Source organism: Coenobita brevimanus, chromosome 63, assembly GCF_032717465.1.
Source record: "Coenobita brevimanus isolate Jiangsu-jjx chromosome 63, ASM3271746v2, whole genome shotgun sequence".
Classification (NCBI taxonomy): domain Eukaryota; kingdom Metazoa; phylum Arthropoda; class Malacostraca; order Decapoda; family Coenobitidae; genus Coenobita; species Coenobita brevimanus.
The window spans coordinates 17,658,299-17,673,227 of NC_137016.1; positions in this window are offsets into that span (position 1 = coordinate 17,658,299).

Below are 14,929 nucleotides of genomic sequence, written 5' to 3' on the forward strand. Positions count from 1 at the left end.
TCTGGTAAGGCAGGTCCGAATGGAAAACATTATGGGGATTAGCATTATCATGGCCCCGTCGACTCAAAGTACTTTCACATTTTATTTAGCCTAACACCAAAAGATTTTATTCATCATGAAGATGAGCCATATAAGCCTGAGAGTTTTACTATTGTCACCATTTATCATCACTCGGTCGCGTTAACTCTAATATTTTATTGCTATGTTATACAGCTGGAGGTGAATGAACCTGCTGTTACGTCCTTTCATTTCTCTTCGCTAAACTCACCGACATGCTATAAAATAACCCTTGCTCTGGCCAGTACACAAAACTGCGTGATATTCCACAAACTGAAGAAACGCTGTGGGTGATCAGTACCCAACTGGCACCATAAAGTGGCGCACAGTAACTTCTTGTTGATGGATCATGAAAACAATGACTTTCGTGCATCACAGAAGGGATGACTTGGAGTCGGATAAGAATGAAATAAATTTGTCCTACATTGTATTTACTGCATCATTTTCCATTCCGCAGTATATCTCTATCCACGTCGTCTATCTGTCTGTCAACCTTGTCTATCCACCAGTCAAAGGAGCTTGACCGGAGGAGTGCATATTAATCCTTATCCAAATCTACGAAGGCACGCAGAAGTCGAAAATAAAAATTTCCCTTACTGTTCTATTTTAGACACATGAAGATAATGCAAGACGTGCGTTTTTGACTCTGGGTTTGAAGTTGTAAGCCATTTAGGTAGGATGTGTGGTAGCTTGGTAAGTCGGTTGGGCGGTAGGATGATAGGTAGATTTTTTTTTTTTTTTTTTTTTTTTTATGTGTCCGACTCTGGGCATAGGCTTCACAGCCTGCTATCAAGGCCCAGCAGTCCTCCTACATACCATACACCTCTACATGTCACCACTTCGGCGCTAACACCCACCGTCCATATTGAATACATGCTAGGGCTGTCTCATACAGGACTGGTGTATTGGTATTAGCGGGGGTATTTTTACGACATGTCGGCGGGTCTTCTGGTAGATCGGTAAAGCCTGATTTAATGAAATTCAAATCCTTAAACTGTTCCCTGCCCCAGCCGGGATTTGAACCTGGGTCCGTTAGGACCGCACGCCACCTCTCTACCGGTTGAGCCACCGCATATAAAGTCGTAGGTAGGTAATTAGGTAGACAAGTAGGGTAAGTAGGTTAAGTAGATTGGAAGGTAAGGTGCTAAGAAGGCAAGTAGGTTGGCAAGTAAGGTGATAGGTTGGTGAGTAGGGAGGCTGGTAGGGTGACAGATGTAAGTACGTAGGCTGGCAGTGTGTTGGGTTTGTGGGCAAATGGAATAGTAAGGTCGAAAGTAATAGGTCTGTAGGATGTTTGATTAGTTAGTAGGCCAGTAAGTAGGTAGGTAGGTAAGGGGTTCGGCTGGTAAGCAGGTAGGGAGTTTGGTTGGAAAGCAGATAGACCTATTCAGGTAGTTTGTTAAAGACTGAGAAAATAACTAGCCTACTGTAACTTCATAACGGGATTATGTTTTAGGGAGGGTGAAATTTGCAAGCAAGGATAATGTGAATGATTTAGTGAAGTCGAGTATGGCATTCTCTTTCTTTCTCTCTCTCTCTCTCTCTCTCTCTCTCTCTCTCTCTCTCTCTCTCTCTCTCTCTTGAACCACATTTTTTCATTCTTTATACCTTTAGCTGCCAGTCGGTCGGACTATATATCTGTCGATTGATCTGTCTTAACAAGTACACATTATTTAGCGCCTCTCCTCACTAAGCAACAGACTGACACATCCCCACCAAAACACTGCACACACGCCAGACACACACACCACTCCACCCCGCCAATCACACTCTCTTCATCTCTCCATCGTTCGTTCTTTTTTTTTTTTTTTACTAATTTTTTTCGACATTCTGATGAGTCTTTTGCTACTTTTGATTTTAGCTCCCTTATTTTATTTTTTATTTTTCTGCGTCGCTTTTCCTGCCCAGTATTCCAGCTTGTTTGTTTCTTATCGTTTCCGTCATCCTTTATTGCTATTTTCGTCTTCCATTTTTGCTGTGTCGTTCTTTTAGTCATCTCTGTTGATTTTAGCGTTCGTCTTTTATTTTCTTTGGTTTCCATATTTTTTACCTCATTACCAGCTTTGCACACTCGTTTCCATTTGCCTTGTCTGTTCAAGTATTATTTTTCTTGTTAGTAGCCATGGCCTCTTTCTAGGTAGCTTTCGTTCATTCCAGTTCTCTAGTCTAACTTTTTTCCATATCCATCACTTTTTTCACTTCATCTTCAGGTCCCTTTTCACGCTCGTGTTCCATTTCGCTTGTCTATTTCATTATCCTTCTTTGCAAAAGTACCACTCATTTTTTGCCCTGTCATTGTTGGGATAACTTTAGTGATTATTCCAACTAACGCCAGACGACATAATGAGAATGGGTTATAGGATCCAGAGAGTCCTAATGTTTTAACCCGTAACCCTCTCACAGCCGAGGCAACTATACCCTGTTCACTTTATCTTGGCCAACGATAGCCATCTGTCCATCTTGAATTCTGAGCTATAAAAAGATATTAAAACCGAAATTTGGCGCTAGTCACGAAGAAGTGCCTTGGAAAGAGTGTGGAGCCGTAGTATGGTCTTTTTCTGCCACTGAGCCACGGGAAGTAAGCTGCCAAAGGAAGAAAATCTGGGCCAGGTTAAGGGGAATGGACGATAGTAATGCCAATTACCGATATATGATTGACGGTTACCGCTATACGATTTCCTTCAGCTGAGAATGAGTCGTAGGAACCCGTGAGTGTTGAGTGGCCATTGTTAATTTTTGCCATTTTATATATTTCTAGACGCATATTATACATCTTTTTCCTTTTCACTGCCCGTCTTGTTATATTTTCTCGATAACCCCGTCTTGACTGTAATCAATTTGAGCTTCCCCATCAGTCGTCCATTTTAACCCTCCATTTCATGTCGATTTTAACTGCACTTTTATTTTTATTTTTTTTTTGTCCTCAGTATTTTAAGCTCCGTTTCCATTTCGATATCTGTTGTACTATTTTTCTTCCGATAGCGCCATGGGCGTCCTGGTTAATTCACCACAGGGACCTTTCACTAGACGGGCCTGGCATGATTAAGTATGATGGTAAAAAGGTGACTGGGTGTGTGAGGGAGGGGCGGGGTGGGGCAGGAGGTGTGCTGCGTGGTGAGAGAGAGAGAGAGAGAGAGAGAGAGAGAGAGAGAGAGAGAGAGAGAGAGAGAGAGAGAGAGAGAGAGAGAGAGGTAAACAAGTGAAAATATACAACGACACCTCGGTTAGTATTTTTACCAGAATAAGAAATAAATAACTAAACAGCTGTCTTTCATATTGTAGTGTGGTGAACGATATTAAATACTCCCACAAAGGTCATTCTTCTAACTCCTTTGCTGTCTGTCTTCAACAGGAGGTGAGTGTCATCCTGGCGTGAAAATGTGCCTGTAAAGCTGAGTGGGAATCAGGTAAGTACTGGAGGCCAGAGATGTCCCGCCATTACCTAACAGAAAATGTTCCTTCTTACCCCCACCAGTAAAACGCCTTTGTCGGGCAGGTACGAGCGAGGCCATTTAAATCCAAAAGCTCTGAAATGTTGCCTTACACTCCGACGATGCCTAGAGTATATTGATGGCTATCTATCTCCCAAGTTTCATGCCTTTACGACAAACTCTCTGGCCTGTGACCCTCCTTTAAAGATTTTCGACATGCTGCACTTGCCACGTGCCACGTGCAACGATGGGTGTCATGAGCCTGTCAAAAACAAATTTTAAAGAATGGGGCTATCATATGGTATAAACCTCGCAGTGATCGGCCTTGTGGTTGCTGACATAAAAGTTTCTCAAAAGCGTTACGGTCGGACCGGGTTGGGCTGCTCATATGTGAGAAAATGCCACTACTTGACGGGAGACTAGCGAAAGCTTCTCCCTCGCTCATAATGAACGTGTACTACTCGTATATTAGGTAATAGAAAATAATGGTGACATCCTTCATATCCATAATGATAATGTATAGTGCCTGATGTAAAGTGTTATAGTTACGTATGTGTCACCGGGAATGTTTCACAGATTAGGTGCACCCTGATACTATACCAAGTGTAATACCAAGGCTTTCATGAATTACCCAATACTCTGGTGTCTTAGTTATCCTTTATTTAGTAGTGCATTTAGTCTTTACTGTTCTTTGTATTGGCCTAAACTTGTAATTTACGTTGTAGCGTGTCTTACTGTTGAAAATATTGTTGTTAGTATTTTCATCTTTTTCTGTTGTTTCTTTGTATAATCACATGTGTCATTTCCCTTACTGCAGCTACTGTTATCACTGTTTGTTTTACTCCATAATGTATAAGTATCTTGTATACACCAAGTTCCACCACCGCCTCCACATCCACTCCAGCCCTTTGTTCCATCCCCATCCTCACCTCCACGACCACCATCAGCCTAACCCTAACCCTAACTCTTGTCTTAACCCTCACCCTCACCCACACGCTAACCCCTGCCTTAACCTTTACCCTTACCCACACGCTCAGCCCTCGCCCTCACTCTTAGCGATCTCCAGCTCCCATTACACCCCCCCCCCCAACACAAACTTAGGACATAACCCAAACCAAAACTTTTCGCTCAGTTAGTTGTACAACCGTGAACGAGGAACTTTGAAAAACAGGGTAAAGAATACTGGTAAGAACCGACGAGACAAGAAAACAGAAACCAATGGTGGAAAGGGGAACGAGGGTACTTCTCTCTCTCTCTCTCTCTCTCTCTCTCTCTCATTACTTCTGTATTTTACGGCTGGATATGTCGCTGGGAAAGAAACGGAGATTAGCCCTTCCCTGTGATCGAGATTTTTATTCTAATCTGATTTTGTCTGCTACCATAACTAGATTTTATTCCGCCAAGCAGAGCCCCTTTGTCGTATGGGGATTGATGTTTAACCCCTGCATGTGGGAATATTCTCTCCTATTGACGTCGTGTTACGGAAACAGTTAATTTTTGCTGTATGAGAAACAGATGACACTACCCGCGTCAGTATAAGGACGTCTTTTGTATTATAGCTTTGCATTGGCCAGATGAAATGATTTGGTTCACGGGAGATTCTTGTAGTGGAAGGGTTAATGAAGGCTGTATCCATCGCCTCCAGTTAGATAATGCTGTCCTGCTAATCTTATCCACAACTCAAAGTTAAAAATATTTCTAAATACGGCCCAATCCATCCCCGGCGTAACCCCGACCCAGTGGCCTGGGTTGCTGTTGTGGCGTCAGGGTGAGGTGGTAAGGGTGAGGTCTCAGCACAGCACCTGTGGCCAGCCAGCACAGGGTTGGCCTCAGTCACACTGGTAGTGTTGGCACTGGATCGACTTGTGATGTGTATTTATGCTTGTGTGTAAACTTAATGCTGATGGCTTTGGCAGTGAGTCTATTTTTTATTTTCTCTCTCTGTCTTTACGAGATGGATTAAGATCATATTATTGTCATACTAGATCAAGAAGCGATATTCTGCTTGATTCAATTTGCTCATTATTTTGAACGTGCAATATCTATATGTAAAATGGTTCCCTCGTTTGATGCAAAAAGAAGGAACCATTGCTTGATATTACTCAAAAATTGGTTCCCTCCGAGGACAGTCAAACTAAACCAGTATGAATATTTATAATATCGGGATGACTGGACCCACTGTGCGTGAATGACTGGAAGTGATCGGCAGGTTGGCGGCAGACACAGGATCTTGTGTTTGCGAAGGACTGAACACATCACTTAACTATTGCACTAGAGATTTGAACAGAAAAATGGAGATTATGTTTAGGTCCTCATGGAGTCTGCGTGCCCGTCGTAATGGGGGAAGCAAGTAAGCAGAGAGTTAATAGAAGAGTGGCCAGTGTAACAGCAACATACCAGTACCTGCAACACCGAAGGGAATTACTGAGAGGAGAGGAGGGGATGAGACGAAAATCCTTTGATTGCACTGTGTTTAGAAGAGATGTATGTGGTGCAGACTCCCCAGCCATATTTTAGGCAATAAACTCCACATTCCTCTATCAGGATTATTTCACCTTTTTATCTGAACTGAAGGCTAAAATTAGCTGGTTAATTACGAGGCCACACCATCAATCCCTGTGTGACAAAGGCAGGAAGGCCGTTTAATTAATGCCATCTATTTGTGGCGGCGATATAGTCCTTCATTACCACTACCCCGTCCCCCACCACCCAGCCACCCCACCGTCACCACCTCACCTACATCTTGACTCACACTGACCTCTCACTGACTCTGACATTGACTCACGCCATGACTTTTCACTGACTCTGATCCAGCATAACAATCACTCATCACACCTCCTCAAACTCTCACATGATAGGGCTTTCTCTACCTTGGTTCTGAAATGTCGATAATTTTATTGTCTTCACATCCATGATAAACTATTTTACGTTTACTTTTGCTACCCCAGACAGTATTACTACCCATAGGGCAGACCTGTTGTAGTGGAGGGGTTAATGAAGGCTGAATCCAACTGATTCATTAAAAAATCAAAAGCCGAATAGAATCATCCTGTAGCATCAATAAAGAATATAAAATATATCATTGTAGTGAACTCTTCGTTAAAAGAAGGTCGTCCAATAGTGGAAGAATTTGGTCGTCCTATAATAAAAAGAGCTTCGCCCTGTACTGGAAAATGAGGATCGTCCTGCAATAAAAAGAGGGTCTTCCTTTAGTGATAAAGATACTCTATTAGCTGCTGAAATTACGTAATAAAACATATTCTTAGTAAAGGTTTAATACATAATAATAGTAATAATGGTAGTAGTAGTAATTATAATGATGACAATAATAATAGTAATAATAATAATAATAATAATAATAATAATGATAATAATAATAATAATAATAATAATAATAATAATAATAATAATAATAAAATAATAATAATAGTAATACTAAAAATAATAATAATAACAACAATACAACAACAACAACAATAATAATAATAATAGTAATAATAATAATAATAATAATAGTAATGATAATAATAACAATAATAATAATAATAATAATAATAATAATAATAATAATAATAAAGAAATTAAAGAACTCATTCATCATCATACTGAAGCTGGTATTACTCTCCATGACCCAGTAGATTTCCACTTCACTTTGACCTTTGACCCCTGACGTCATCTTCTATTGATATATTTACAGTACTCATTTCACTGGCTACGTTACTGATAGTTTCACCCACTGTTTTCCTGTTATTGTTTCTGGTACTGTTCACCCCATTAAAATCAATGTGAAATATGATGATGATGATGATGATGATGAACAAGACGCTGATTAATATAAGTAACTGTGTATTGGAAGAAATATATTTTATGCCCACGTTTATTGTAAAATTAGTGACCTTCCCTAAAATATAAAGGGCTGGGTAAAGGGCGCTGGGGAAATGGTAAGCTGCAGCGATAGGATATGTACTATGCATGAGCTCGCCAAGTATCAGAGCTTGCCTGGCGTATAACTCGAATAAGCACTGACTTTACGTTGTATGTGAACGTATGCTTGGGGGAAACTGTATGAGAGAGAGAGAGAGAGAGAGAGAGAGAGAGTAAACCAGGCATAAAACACAGTCGCCGTACTAGAGACGCTGTTTGGCCGGATCATATTTCATTATGTATCACACAACCGGACGCTCTTATAAAACCATATGAATAATACTATGTCCACTTTACATACGTGATGGACGCGGCTTGTGTGAAGGAGATGTGTACACTATGTCTTGTCTGCTATCTATTGGGCTTTGGGAGACTTTTGCGCACAGAAGTTTGGTTTTATCTATTGCTAGTGTTTATTATTATTATTATTATTATTACTATTATTTTTATTATTATTATTAGTCTTCACCCGACTTAGAATTTTATATGTATGGCTTGTGAGATTCTTTAGCGCACGCAAATAAGGGGGCCTTCATGGATTTGGAGAAATCATATGACAGGGTGGATAGACAAGGATTGTGGAAAGTATTAAGAATATATGGAGTAGATGGGAAGTTACTGAATGCTGTGAAGAGTATGTATGAAGGTGCTAAGGCTTCAGTGCGTGTGGATGGTGAACTGAGTAAACTGTTCTCCTTGAAGGTTGGGTTGAAACAGAGATGTGTCATGTCTCCATGGTTGTTCAATCTGTACATGGATGGGGTAATAAAAGAGGTACAAGGTAGGGCAGTGGATGCTGGAGTGCCCCTAATGAGAGAGGGTAGTGTTTGGAAACTCCCTGTACTGTTGTTTGCAGACGATACTGTGTTGTTAAGTGAAGACGAAGGGGAGCTGGAAGGCTTGGTGGATGAGTTTGGGAGAGTGTGTAAGAAACGGAATTTAAAGGTGAATGTAGGGAAGAGAAAAATGATGGTCTTTGAGAGAGGTGAAGTCAGTGAATGTACAGTGAGGTTGGAAGGTGAGGAAATGGAAAATGTGAGTACGTTTAAGTACTTGGGGAGTGTGATGAGTAAGGATGGAAGGTTGGAGGGTGAAGTGCTTGAAACGGTACAACAAGGAAGGAAGGTTCCTGGTTCCTTGAAAGCAGTGATAAGAAACAGAGAAGTGAGCATGGAAATGAAAAAGTTACTACATGACAGTATTGTGATACCAACTCTAATGTATGGACGTGAAACTTGGACGTTGCTGGAAGGACACAAGTCAAGAGTGAGAGCAGTGGAAATGAGTTATTTAAGAGGAGCCTGTGGAGTCACATGGAGAGACAGGCTGACAAATGAGGATATAAAGGAGAGTTGTGGTGTGGATGTGGATGTGATTTGAAGCGTTAGGAGAAACACACTGAGGTGGTTTGGCCATGTGGAGAGGATGGAGGGTGAGAGACTGACGAGGAGAGTGTATGTGAGTGAGGTGGAGAGGGGGAGAGGCAGGGGGAGGCCGAGGATAAGATGGGGGGATTGAGTGGAGAGGTATATGAGAGAGGGGTGTGTGAGTTGGGAGCAGGGCAGTGAAATGGCGGGGGACAGGGTGACGTGGAGGCGATTAGTTTGTGGCCACTCCGTACGGGATTGAGGCGTCTGGCAATAGATAGATAGATAGGTAGATAGTTTTCTCCCTTGTTTTTCTTTGATTTGTTGTGTCACTCAAGCTCCTGGAACTCACGCTAAGCTGAAGAAAATCGTCTGGCGGTAACCTGAATACAATACCAGTGTTGTTCCTACCATAAAAGGATGAACTGTAACATTATTATCACCCAGGCTCCTGCGAATCACTCTCAGATCAATAAAATCGTCTGGCTTTAGTTCCAATAAGGTACGAGAGAAGACGCGACTAGTTGAGTTAGTTTTCAGTAATATCTTTTTTTTTGTTCCTTTTTTGATACTTTATTTTTATTGTGTGTGTGTGTGTGTGTGTGTGTGTGTGTGTGTGTGTGTGTGTGTGTGTGCGTGTGTGTGTTTGTGTTTTTTCATTTCACCTTGCTGTGTATTTTACCTGTATATCTCATTTGATATTTTAGGATGCCCGTTTACAGAATCTGTGTATTTCCAGTATATGTGGTATTTTGACTCACCCTGTTTTGTCTTCCATACACTCTAATTTCAGGATTTGTTTAGGAAACGCATGGTGGAAATTTATTTATGGTATTTCCAATATTTTTTCTATTCTCTTTGCCTCTCTTTGGTCTTCCTTCCTCCTTCTCATTGTCATATGCTTCTTTTCCTCCTCCTCCTCCACAGTGTATTGAGTGGATTACCAGGAATGGAGAATCGTAAATTTTTTTATGGCTAATTGAATCTTTGTGGTAAACGAGGCCCATTGCCCTACTTTTTCCCAGCCCCTTTTACTCGTAGTTGATGATGTCTCATATTTTATTCTTAATGCCATCTGGCGATTTTACTCAGCTGTAGGAGACTTCTCGTTGTGAAAATATTTTGACGCAGTAAGTGTTTCCGAATGCTGCAATGTTGCTAAGAGATGAAGAATGCAAGTTACAGTGTCTGGCTAAAGGGTTAAGCATTACATATGAACTACGAAACTTACTGGTCAGTGTAGGCACTGGTAGTGACATATACTGTATATTTTAAAGAGTCTCCGAGATACATTAAGAGGTGATGCTACAAAGCTGATAAATAGGGAATGTCAGGGTGGTATCTCTGACTGGGGTAATTTTTTTTTTTTTTTTTTTAATGCATCAAAGACTCAGTTTTTACACCTATCAACCCGACAAAATCTTTAACAGATATACCCACTAATGTTTAATAATATTCCGCTTAATCCTGCATCATCCTTGAACATGCTTGGGGTTTCATTTACTCGGGACTTATCTTGGATAAATCATATTACATCTCTTGTAAAATCTGCTTCCAAGAGATTAGGTGTGCAAAGCCGACTCCGTTCCTTCTTTACCCCTGCATAATTGTTGACTATACAAGGGTTTTATCCGCCCCTGTGTGGAGTACAACTCTTATGTGTGGGGAGACTCCCCACATACAGCTCTTCTCAATAGGGTGGAGTCAAAGGCTTTTCGTCTAATTAACTCTCCTCCTCGTACTGAGTCACTTCAACCTCTGTCTCTTCGTCGCACTGTCGCATTTTTATCTCTTTTCTATCGCTGCTTCAATGGTCACTGCTCCTCTGAACTGTCTGCATGCATTCCTCCACCTCTACGACGGGCGCGTAGCACCCGTCTAGCAGCAAACTCTCATCCCTTTTCTGTCCAACTCTCTTATGCAAGAGTTAACCGTTACTCCCAATCCTTCATTTATGCAACAGGTCAACTCTGGAACTGCCTCCCTCTGTCTGTATTTCCTGCTTCCTATGATCTCCAGTCTTTCAAACGCAGTGTGTCCAGGCATCTCGCAATGATCGGATCTTGAATTTGGTTCTCTCTTGTATTTTGTTTTTCTTTTGGAAGGAACAACAGTTGCGGGCTCGCGGCCTTTGGTTCCTTCTTCCTCGCATTAAAAAAAAAAAAAATCTCTTGGGCTCATATGATTCCCTCGAGCTAAATATGATCGTCTTGTGTTGGCTGCAGCAGAATACTCCAAATGTTCCGATGATGAGATGGTTAATATTGAAAATTTTAACTCTGTCCTCCCTCTGTGATTCTCCTTATACTGAATAAAAGCTTTTGGCGTCTAACAGTAGAATTGTCTCGACCATGAGAGGAATAAAGAATGTGGTCAGTATTGTGAGCAAAAATGGTACCAGTGGGGTATAGACCATATGGCATGTAGTGAGGGACTGGGAAAGTTTGTGCAGGGATAAAGAAGAGGAAGAAGAAAAAGAAAAGAAAAAAAAAAGTGGAGGGGGGGTGGCTTACGTGACAGAACTGATTATAACACTAACTCAGCGCAGTAAAGCACAGGCGGTGGAACTGCGAGACAGAGGACAGTGGAATTACGAGTATTACATTGCAACCTCTTGAGAGTGACTTGGAGAAATAGAGATACAAAGAAATGTGCTACAATAGAATATGGTTTAGATGATGAAGAGGTTGAGAACATTAGGATTTAGGATATAAAAAAATGAAAGATGTATCGGGAAGTAGTTTGACACAATGGAGCGAAGGGAAAGTGAGAGACGGACCAGAACATATTCCAATAACATGATTTATACACGATCGAGAGATAGTTCAAGAATAAGGTGGCCATACAAGTAGAGGATGCACTTGAAAAATGGTAAGGTGTTGAGTATGGGGAGAAGTGTTTCTTAATAGGGATGAAAATTCTGAATATGATACTTTGGCGACCACCCTTACAGGAAGTGGAGCTTTGATGTATATAGAAAGACAGACAGATACATAAACAGTCTACTTAAACTCACCAAATCCACAACTTTTTCGGTTCATTTTCACGTCATTAGGGTGGAATTGTGTTATTTCAGATGATAAATAATGAAGTGAAAACTGTAAATGCACAGTTGTGGACATAAATTCTGAATCCCCTTCTGGCAGTGAATAAAGATGCAGTGAACAACGAATTTTAAAACTCGATGACTTAGGTCTTCTGAGTTTAACATTCTTTTTCAGATTGATACGTAGGATTTTCATAACTGTTCGAATAAATGATGGAGCAATATTATTGTCCGCAACTGTACATACTGTTCACCTTTGGTAATCTAGAATCATACTACGGTACATAAGAGAAATCTTTTCATATGAACGATCTGATACTAAAGCTGTTGTCGCATTCACATCAGAAGAAAGGGTAATATGCGCGTAAATAAGCGAGTAATACCAATATAAAGGTGAACTGTATTGCGATAACGAGCCTGTCCTAAAGGAACATGACGCCGATGGAGTTTGTGTGTGTGCACGTGCGTGGGTTTCCTGGTGTGCGTGTGTGTGTGTGTGTGTGTGTGTGTGTGTGTGTGTGTGTGTGTGTGTGTGTGTGCGCGCGCGCTGGTGTGCATGTGCGAGAGAATCATTATGGGTTTATGATCCTGCGCCTGTGTTGGTGAATGTAGTAAAGTTTGACCTTCATTACAACAGCTTTTTCCCTCCACTTTTTATTAAGCTCTTTCTTTTTCCCGCTTTCTTAACTTCTTTCTTCCGTCCTCCCTTTCTCTCTTATACTTTTCCATCATATCCTCCCCTTTCCTCCTCTTCTCTGCTGTCTCCTTTTTAATTTTGTTCCTTACCACACGCTCTTTACACCTTAAACTTCCAGTGCATTATCCTTCCTTCATTCTATTGTTTCTTCCTTCTCTTCCATTCCCTCTATCGTTTCACTTTCTCTTCTTCCATCATTTCGTCCTATCATTTACTCTTTACACCAGTTTTTATTGAGCTCTTCATTATTTCAGCTTTCGTAAATCTACGGTGCATTATTCTTCCCTCCCTTCTTTCTTACATCCCCTCGCTGTTTTTCTTTCCCTCCATGTCGTACGTACAACAGTTTATAATTGTTGGCGCGAGACAGAGTTGTGTGAAGTCTCCATGACAGTTCAAGATTTATTTGCATGATCTGTGAAAGAAAAGGAGTAAGGAAGTCAGCTGGCACTAGAGTCGAAGAGAGAGTGCCTCAGTGGTGTGGATCATACTGTATATAGGTAGGTGTAAACAAGCCGGTGAAAAGTGTGTATTTGAACGAGAGTGTAGGTGGGAGGAGGCATGGTAGACCAAGAAGATGAACGGGTACGATGAATGAGTGTGCGAGAAAACCAGATATGAATGTCAATGCGGCTAGGGAACTGACAGGGGATCGAGCAGATTGAAAAAATTTTGAACAGAGGCGTGTATGAAAAGAGTTTGGCTCCTCTGTTTTTACCCACCTACGTGATAGTCGTCATACTGAGTTTAATAGTAGCAGCAGCAGGAGTAGTAATAGTAGTAGTAGTAGTAGTATAGTAGTAGTAGTAGTAGTAGTAGTAGTAGTAGTAGTGGTAGTAACAGCCTCAGGTTCATCTGAACGTGACTCCTTACCATTTTCTTTCCTTAAATAAAATATATACATAAATGAGTAAATATAATATAATCTTTTCATCCCGAGTACATCATTATAATTTATTTTGGCAGTCTCCAGAAATTTCAGTAAGCTGGTGGAAGACTTAACAAACTGGATGGGATTAGAGATAGGCTTTGTTAACACCTTCACTACTGGGATGCATTCCTGAGTTCAATATAGTCTCATGGAAGCAACGGGAAGAAATAATAATGACGTCCTCTGGCTGATGGGGTTTTTGCCAGTCACTTGTCTTTAGCAAAACCCCACCAACAGTCTCCTCCCACTCCCATATACCGTACTGTTACACCCACATTCTCCCACTCCCACATTCTCCCACTCCCACATACTCCCACTCCCACATACTCCCACTTGCACATACTGTTAATCCCCTATATTATCACTCCCGCATATTATCACTCACATACTCCCACATTTTCCTTCCATTTGCAAGTATAGTTGGGGACAAAAGTTCATATACAGTTTCACCAGGTATGCTTCACACGGGCGATATCTGTCACTTTTTTCCAAGACGTATCACATCAGGAACAAAAACGTGTGGGTAGAGAAACATACCAAGCCTGACACAACTTAGAATTATTAGAGGTATATAAAGTGAGATGTGGAGGAGGGGAATATTGGGTGAAATTCTTTCTCCACTTGCACATTTTCCTCCCTCCCGCGTATAAATTCTCCTCTTAATGTATCTCTTCCATATCTCTTCCACACAGTCCACTCTCAGCTTTTCCCCTCCCCTTTCATATCCGTCCCTCTCTCTTCTCTCCTACATTCTCTCTCCTCCACCCACCCCTCTCTGCTTCGGTGAACGCAGACCATTGTGTATACTCCTTGTGTGTTAAAATACTCTCTCTCTCTCTCTCTCTCTGTTATCTAATCTTTTCTTCTCTCGTCCCTCCTCTCGCCAACCATTCATTATTCACTATAACATCTTTACTTTCACCCCACTTTCCACCTCTCATCTTTTCATCCACTCTTCTCTCATCCGCTTTTCATCCGCTTTCACAAATCCCGCCACCCATATCCATCCATTAACCCAGGTCTCCCTCTCTGTACCATTATCCCTCTATCCCACACAAGGGGGCTTCAGGAAAGGTTGGGGTCTGATTCGGGAATTGGATAATTGGATAATCTCTAGCCCACGAGCTAATCCTCTTGGCGCCATCTTTTTTTTTTTTTTTTGTCCCTTCCATACTTTTTCCAGCATTTTCTTTTTCTCATCTTCTGTTCTCCTTCTGTTGACGTCAGTGTTGTCTTCGTCGTTATATACATCACTACACGTTATCGTCACCAAAACCATTATCAATATTACTACCATCATTTGTATTCATTGATATCTGTAGAGTCGGCAGGATCCAGACAAAGAAAAAATAGATTTATAGAAAGAAAAAAAGACCAACCTTTCATCCCCTCATTACACAGGCCTTCGAACATCTCTTGTGTCATTCTAGTATTCCATAACCTTTTCATTCTTTCTCATATTTTTGCTTTTTAATC